The 6,840-nt window shown below is 56.2% G+C and overlaps 1 pseudogene; it reads right to left on the bottom strand.

The window, feature by feature from the left end:
* Positions 1-4,098: 4,098 nt before the first annotated feature.
* On the bottom strand, positions 4,099-6,433 carry LOC126954510 (tubulin beta-8 chain-like; annotated as a pseudogene).
* Positions 6,434-6,840: the final 407 nt, after the last annotated feature.

The following is a 6,840-nucleotide window of genomic DNA, read 5'->3' as shown; positions in this document are numbered from 1 at the left end:
TCTCATTAACCAGGCGAGCTCCACTTTCTCTCTGAGGTAGGTAAACTTGAGGGGGTAAAGTGGGAGTTGGGGAAAACAGAAAAGAAAGCCTGGCAGTATTTCTTCTAACTCTGTTATAAATAAAAAGTAAAACATAAATGCCCTGTCTCAGGGCCCAAATGTTAGGTGAAAACATGTTTGTCATCTCAGTCATGTGACATGGACTGTAGCAGAGCAGTACACACATGGTCATTATTCCTTTCCCTCTGCACGTTGTGTGCTTTCTCAGTTTTATAACGTACCTGATCCACTTGTCTCATCACACTAGCTGCAAACAAGGCCACTGAATGTCACACCAGGTGGCCAGCATGTCTGTGAAGGGCGGAAACTGGGGCAGCCAAACAGCTGGCAGAGGCCCGCTAGAAAGTCTCCGATGCCCACTCCATGGAGGACTCCACACTTAAAAGACAAGGTAAGCACGTGTCCGGCTGCCTCACTAGCTATCCCCCCAAATAAAAAAATAAAAGTAACCCCTCCAGGGAACGTGTGTACACACAAAAGTACGTGCACACAGCTACATGCAAAGGGGAAAGGCTGGGAAGGAACCAAATTCACCTCTGAACACCAGTTACTTGTGGCGAAGGGGCAGGTGAAGCCGCCTGTCCACATTACTCACCTTTTCAACTGATGAGCTTGCATCGGTTTCGGCAATTTCTCATAAAAAGGCAATTTTCACTCCTTGGGTGATCACCCAGGTCCTGCAAAACTGAGCCACCAACAACCACCTGCACCACTTCCCATGAGGCCAAATAATGGCTTCCCTCAAAGCTCAGCCCTCCCACCCACCTCCCAGTCCTGTCCCATGCAGGGGGCTACCGGCCTCCTGGGGTACAGGGGTCCAGGCCAAACCCAACCCATAGACGGTTGGTGAAACCAGCATGTATCCAAGGGCCTTTCCCCAACCTAGGCCACGTGCCCACTGCATAGATAGGCCTGTGCTTGCTCCCCTAGGACACAGACTCCCTTTTCTTCAGTTGGAATGAGGGATGGGGAGATTCGATGGTGTCCTGTACAGGTTGGTTTCTTCGGTTGGAACGAGGGATGGGGGGATTCGATGGTGTCCTGTACAGGTTGATTTCTTCGGTTGGAACGAGGGATGGGGGGATTCGATGGTGTCCTGTACAGGTTGATTTCTTCGGCTGGAACGAGGGATGGGGAGATTCGATGGTGTCCTGTACAGGTTGATTTCTTCGGCTGGAACGAGGGATGGGGAGATTCGATGGTGTCCTGTACAGGTTGGTTTCTTCGGCTGGAACGAGGGATGGGGAGATTCGATGGTGTCCTGTACAGGTTGGTTTCTTCGGCTGGAACGAGGGATGGGGAGATTCGATGGTGTCCTGTACAGGTTGGTTTCTTCGGCTGGAAGGAGGGATGGGGAGATTCGATGGTGTCCTGTACAGGTTGGTTTCTTCGGCTGGAAGGAGGGATGGGGAGATTCGATGGTGTCCTGTACAGGTTGGTTTCTTCGGTTGGAACGAGGGATGGGGAGATTCGATGGTGTCCTGTACAGGTTGATTTCTGTGGTTGGAATGAGGGATGGGGAGATTTGATGGTGTCCTGTACAGGTTGATTTCTTCGGTTGGAACGAGGGATGGGGGGATTTGATGGTGTCCTGTACAGGTTGGATGCTATTCTGATGAGGTGCTCTTGGAGAAGCTTGCCTGAGTTCCGCGCTTTCTCAGCACGTGATGTGTGCTGCTCTTCAAGCTTCAGAAGTCCTGGAAGGAAAGTGCTTCTGTAACCCCCATTTACTGGTGAACAGAGGTCAGGTGGTTTGCAACCGGCCAAGCAGCTGCTAAGTGGCCAACAGGCTGGATCTGTGTCTCACTTGCAGAGGCCCTGCCTGGCTGCTGGGGCTGCCCTGAGACTCCCTCCTCCTCCTCTTCCCTCCACAGCTTTCCTGGCTTCTATCCACAGCTGTGCTCCAGGTGGGGAACACCTGTGGGTGCACCAGGGTGCAACTACTCAGATTCCAGCGTGCAGAAGGGCCCTGGCTCCATGCTATTTCCGTATCCAAGCCCAAGCCTGTCTATAGTTTCAGCGAATCCAAGCCTCCCTGAATTCCCTGCAAGACCAAACTGAGCCCTACAACCCCCACTACACTGGTTAGCTGCCAGTCCCAGCCCCTGCTGCCTCCTGAGCCGCTGTCTGTACAGTTCTGAAGTCCTTCAAGAATGTTGAGATCCTAAGCCGACTCTCACCCAAAGAGGTAAACAACCAGGGTCCCCCAGGGGTAGAGAACATACCCAGACAGGTTCTGCTGCCTGTAGGCTTGATGTCCTTCCCCTACAACACACCATGCTTGCCGGGCTGGAAGAGCGGCTCCAGAAACTTGGGAAACCTGGGCCTATAGCTGGCATGTGGAAAAGAGGCCTGGAAAAGCACACTCCTGTCCATGAAGCCCCCAGATGGAACCAGGTAATTGGGAAATACATGGGTACCCAGGCTGACTCCCACTCAGATCCAGGTGGGAACTGCAGCAGTGACTTGCGCCCTCTGCCACTCTGGCTGCACCACTACAGGAGGGAGGAGCATCTAGCCCCACGCATGAGTGGAGACACTAGGTGTGGGCAGGTTCCAGTTGTTGCTGCAACTGAACCTTCCCAACCAGGTCCATGCAAGGCCATCTCAGATGGGTGCGCACCTGGGTTGGGCAAGGACACCCCTCAGAGTGAGAGCCACTGAGCAGGGCTGTCACAGAGGCCCCTTTTCCTGCTCCAAGAGCAGGTTGGGGGAGTATGAGGGACCTCTGCCCCCTCCCAGCTGCTTCCAGGAGCCACTTCTTTCGAGATGAGGCACTCTCCTGCCTGCCCGTTCCCATTTGGCTGCAATAGACCATTGCCAACATTCAGATAACAAAAAGGGGCCTCACCTGTTTCCCCGACACGTCGGAGGCAGGTGGGTATGCCCAGGGGATCTGGGGTAGAACCTGTACATGGGCCCACCCCCAGGCCATGCTGGCTTCATCTTACCTGTGTGATGGGGGTGGGGGTGGGAATTACCAAGAAACCATCACACAGGCCGTGGACAAGTTCTACAAGAGCCAGGTAGAGGAGCACCGTCCGTGCATGCTGCCCAGCACCCAGCTCACACACACATCTTATTTGACAGCTTCCCCAAAGCAGGCTTTGAAGTCCAGGCTCCCAGAGAAGCCTGGGGAGGAGACTGCCAGGCTAAAGGGCCTATCCACAAAGGTGCCACCCTCACCAGTCTCATCCTGACGATCTTGGGTTATTTTTGCCCTGAAGTTTTGGAGTGGGGGACAGGGAGACGCAGACAGTACGCATTAGCCACCTTTCCAGAGAGCATCAGGCCTCCAGACTGGGGCAGGTCAGACCTCCACTCGGGCGTTTTTCTCACTGGCTGCCAGTTGGGGGAAGCAGCATTGTGAGCACCTGCCCGTCTCCCCAGGTCCTGTTCAGAAACCCCATCTGTGCCTCTGGAGAGACTGCCCCGAGCACACAGGCCCAGCAACCGCCATCTATGGTCCCCAGGACCTAATCCCCTTCTACATAGGGGTCAGTGCATGTGAGTATACGCTGGGTTTGATTTCTGCCCACTAGTCCCTGCCAGATATCCCATGCCCACCTCAAGAGAATGAGGCCACACAAACACACCCAGGCCGTCATGGTGATGGAGTGGCTGGGGTCCTACTTGCCCACCCTTCATTGCTGGTTCAGAGCCAGCTGTCTGACCACATTCCTACCCTGAGATGGGACTTTGGGGACATTGCCCACCAGGGTCACTGACCATTTTTAGGGTTCCAGAAACAGAGGGCCAGCTGGTCCCCTAGAAGTCTGGAACATGGGATAAGCCAAGGCTTGCCTTCAGAACAGGTTTTCCACCACGCAGCCACCCAAGGCCCAGGGCATCCCCAAGTTCATGTGAAGCCTGCCTGCCATGTCCACAGCCCATGCCGACCCCTCCTGGAGCCACTGGAATGCTTGTTCCTGGGCACGTGACAAACCCAGACAGCTTCAGCCTTGCAGGACAACCATGCGCACCTGGCAGCCGCAGCCAGAGGGGGGCCCACAGATAGAAGTTGGAGGTGAAGCCAGATGCTATGAGAATACTTTATTAGGCAAAATCGTATACTATAAAAATGCTTTACAATGCAGCAGGAGGAGAGGTGAAGACACGAACAAGTGCGTAGTGACACATGGCAGTCAGAACACAGTAAAGAATCCACACTGCTTCCCCCCTTTACCTAGAAAAGGAAAGTTCTAGGCCTCTCCTCCTCCTCGGCTGTGGCATCCTGATACTGTCGATACTCAGAAACCAGGTCGTTCATGTTGCTCTCCGCCTCCGTAAATTCCATCTCATCCATCCCCTCGCCCGTATACCAATGGAGGAAGGCCTTGCGCCGGAACATTGCTGTAAACTGCTCTGAGACACGCTTGAAGAGCTCCTGGATGGCCGTGTTGTTCCCAATGAAGGTGGCTGACATTTTTAGCCCCCGGGGTGGGATGTCACAGACGGCTGTTTTGACGTTGTGGGGGAGCCAGTCAGCGAAGTAGCTGCTGTTCTTATTTTGAATGTTGAACATTTGTTCATCCACCTCCCTCATGGGCATGCGACCCCTGAAAATGGCAGCCGCCGTTAGGTAGCGGCCATGACGGGGGTCACACGCGGCCATCATATTCCTAGCATCAGACATCTGCTGCGTAAGCTCAGCCACCGTCAGGGCCCGGTACTGCTGCCTGCCCCGGCTGGTCAGTGGGGCAAAGCCAGGCAGGAAGAAATGCAGCCAGGGAAACGGGACCATGTTCACAGCCAGCTTCTGCAGGTCAGCATTCAGCTGGCCTGGGAAGTGCAGGCACGTGGTGACCCCGCTCATGGTGGCAGACACCAGGTGGTTCAGGTCACCATAGGTGGGCGTGGGCAGTTTCAGGGTCCTGGAACAGATGTCGTATAACGCTTCATTGTCTATACAGAAGGTCTCATCCGCATTTTCTGAGCTGGTGGACCGAGAGGGTGGCGTTGTAGGGCTCCACCACCGTGTCTGACACCCTGGGCGAGGGCAGGATGCTGAATGTGTTTATGATCCTGTCTGGGTACTCCTCCCGGATCTTACTGAGCAGAAGGGTACCCATCCCAGACCCCGTCCCCCCACCCAGGGAGTGGGTCAGCTGGAAACCCTGCAGGCAGTCACAGCTCTCAGCCTCCTTTCTGACAACGTCCATCACTGACTCCATCAGCTCCGCGCCTTCTGTGTAGTGCCCCCTGGCCCAGTTGTTTCCGGCCCCACACTGACCTGTAAGACAGTACAGCCAGTCACTCGATGGCCAGGTATACGGTCATCAGTGGTCACCATAATGCAAAAAGGGCCAAGTGTCATGTGAGGTGAGCGCAGCGTTCTCCCTACAGGTGAGCAAATGAAACCCCTCCCCCAGAGTTACAGGACAGCAGCCTCCCCTGTTAGAAATTAAGTCAGGAGTCAAACCTGAGACGGGCTAACAGACCTCCCTGCAGGTGGCTCCTGCCCATTTTCAGGGAAGGCAGTAGCCACAGCCCCAGCTCAGCTCCCTGAAGGGAGTTCACATCAGTAGCTCTTCACCTTGAGGAGACACCTGGGCCTTCCTCCCAAAGCCCGTTTAGGAGGCAGTTGGAGCCACTCGACTCGGAGGATAGGAGGGTGTTCTGGGGCCCTGGCTCCACAATTCCCACGGCAACGACCTTGAGGCACTCCTAGATTTTGAGCGGCTAAGGAACCTCACCCCAGTCCTCCCCCACAGCTCACCAAAGATGAAGCTGTCCGGCCTGAAGATCTGCCCGAAAGGCCCCGAGCGCACAGAGTCCAGGGTGCCCGGCTCCAGATCCACCAGCACAGCGCGGGGCACGTACCTGCCACCTGAGAGGGGCGGGAGGGCATGAGCGAGGGGAGGGCCGCGTTCCCAGGAGGGCGGTGGGGAAGGTCGGGGGTCTCACCGCAGGCCTCGTTGTAGTACACGTCGATGCGCTCCAGCTGCAGGCGGCTGTCCCCGTGGTAGGTGCCCGCGGAGTCGATGGCGTGTTCATCAGAGATCACCTCCCAGAACTGCGAGACGGGAGGGGCCGGACAGGCCAGGGCCAGTCACGGGGGTGCCCCATCTCCTCTCCCACCCCCACCCTCCGCACCCCCATCCCTAGGCCGCCGTGTCCCTGGGTCCACCCCGGCCGCCTCGCCAGCCGCCCAGTCCCACCGCGTCCCCGGCAGGGACCCGCCCCCGCCCCCGCCACTGCCAACACCTTCCCTGGCCACCCGCAGGCCCGAGCTGAGCCCTCAGAGGCCCCGCTGCCAACCTTGGCGCCGATCTGGTTCCCGCACTGCCCGGCCTGCGTGAGCACGATCTCCCTCATGGCTAAGGCGGGATCAGGGCGGCAGGAGAAACGCGAGGAGGAGGAGCAGACGCGCAGTGACCCAGCCCGCCCTCCGCCAAGGCTGAAATAGCCCCGCGCCCACCTCCCCAGCCTCACATTGGGCTCCCAGAATAAGCAACGGAAAGTTGGTCAGCTGGAGAACTTCCTCCCACGTCTTTACTAAGACTAAATCCCTAGCTGAACTGAAACTGAATTTTCCTCCCATGTGGGAGAGGAGGACTCCAGTTTCAACACTCACAGAATGCCTTGCACCTGCCCTAGATTGAGGACATATTTTTGTAATTGATGAGTCCTGTCCTCTATTAGGAGACCTGTGGTTAGGAAAGGCCTTCCCTATGTTAACTCAACAAGACTTCGTTATAAGTTTGACTTTGGAGCAGTTCAAACCCACGGTAAGCTATGGGTGTTAGAGATAGGCCTCTGATTTAGCTAGAGTCTTCT

The sequence above is a fragment of the Macaca thibetana genome, chromosome 5 (genome assembly GCF_024542745.1).
Source record: "Macaca thibetana thibetana isolate TM-01 chromosome 5, ASM2454274v1, whole genome shotgun sequence".
Taxonomy (NCBI): domain Eukaryota; kingdom Metazoa; phylum Chordata; class Mammalia; order Primates; family Cercopithecidae; genus Macaca; species Macaca thibetana.
The sequence above is the reverse complement of the archived record's forward strand: the minus strand, read 5'-3'. Positions and strand labels throughout refer to the sequence as shown.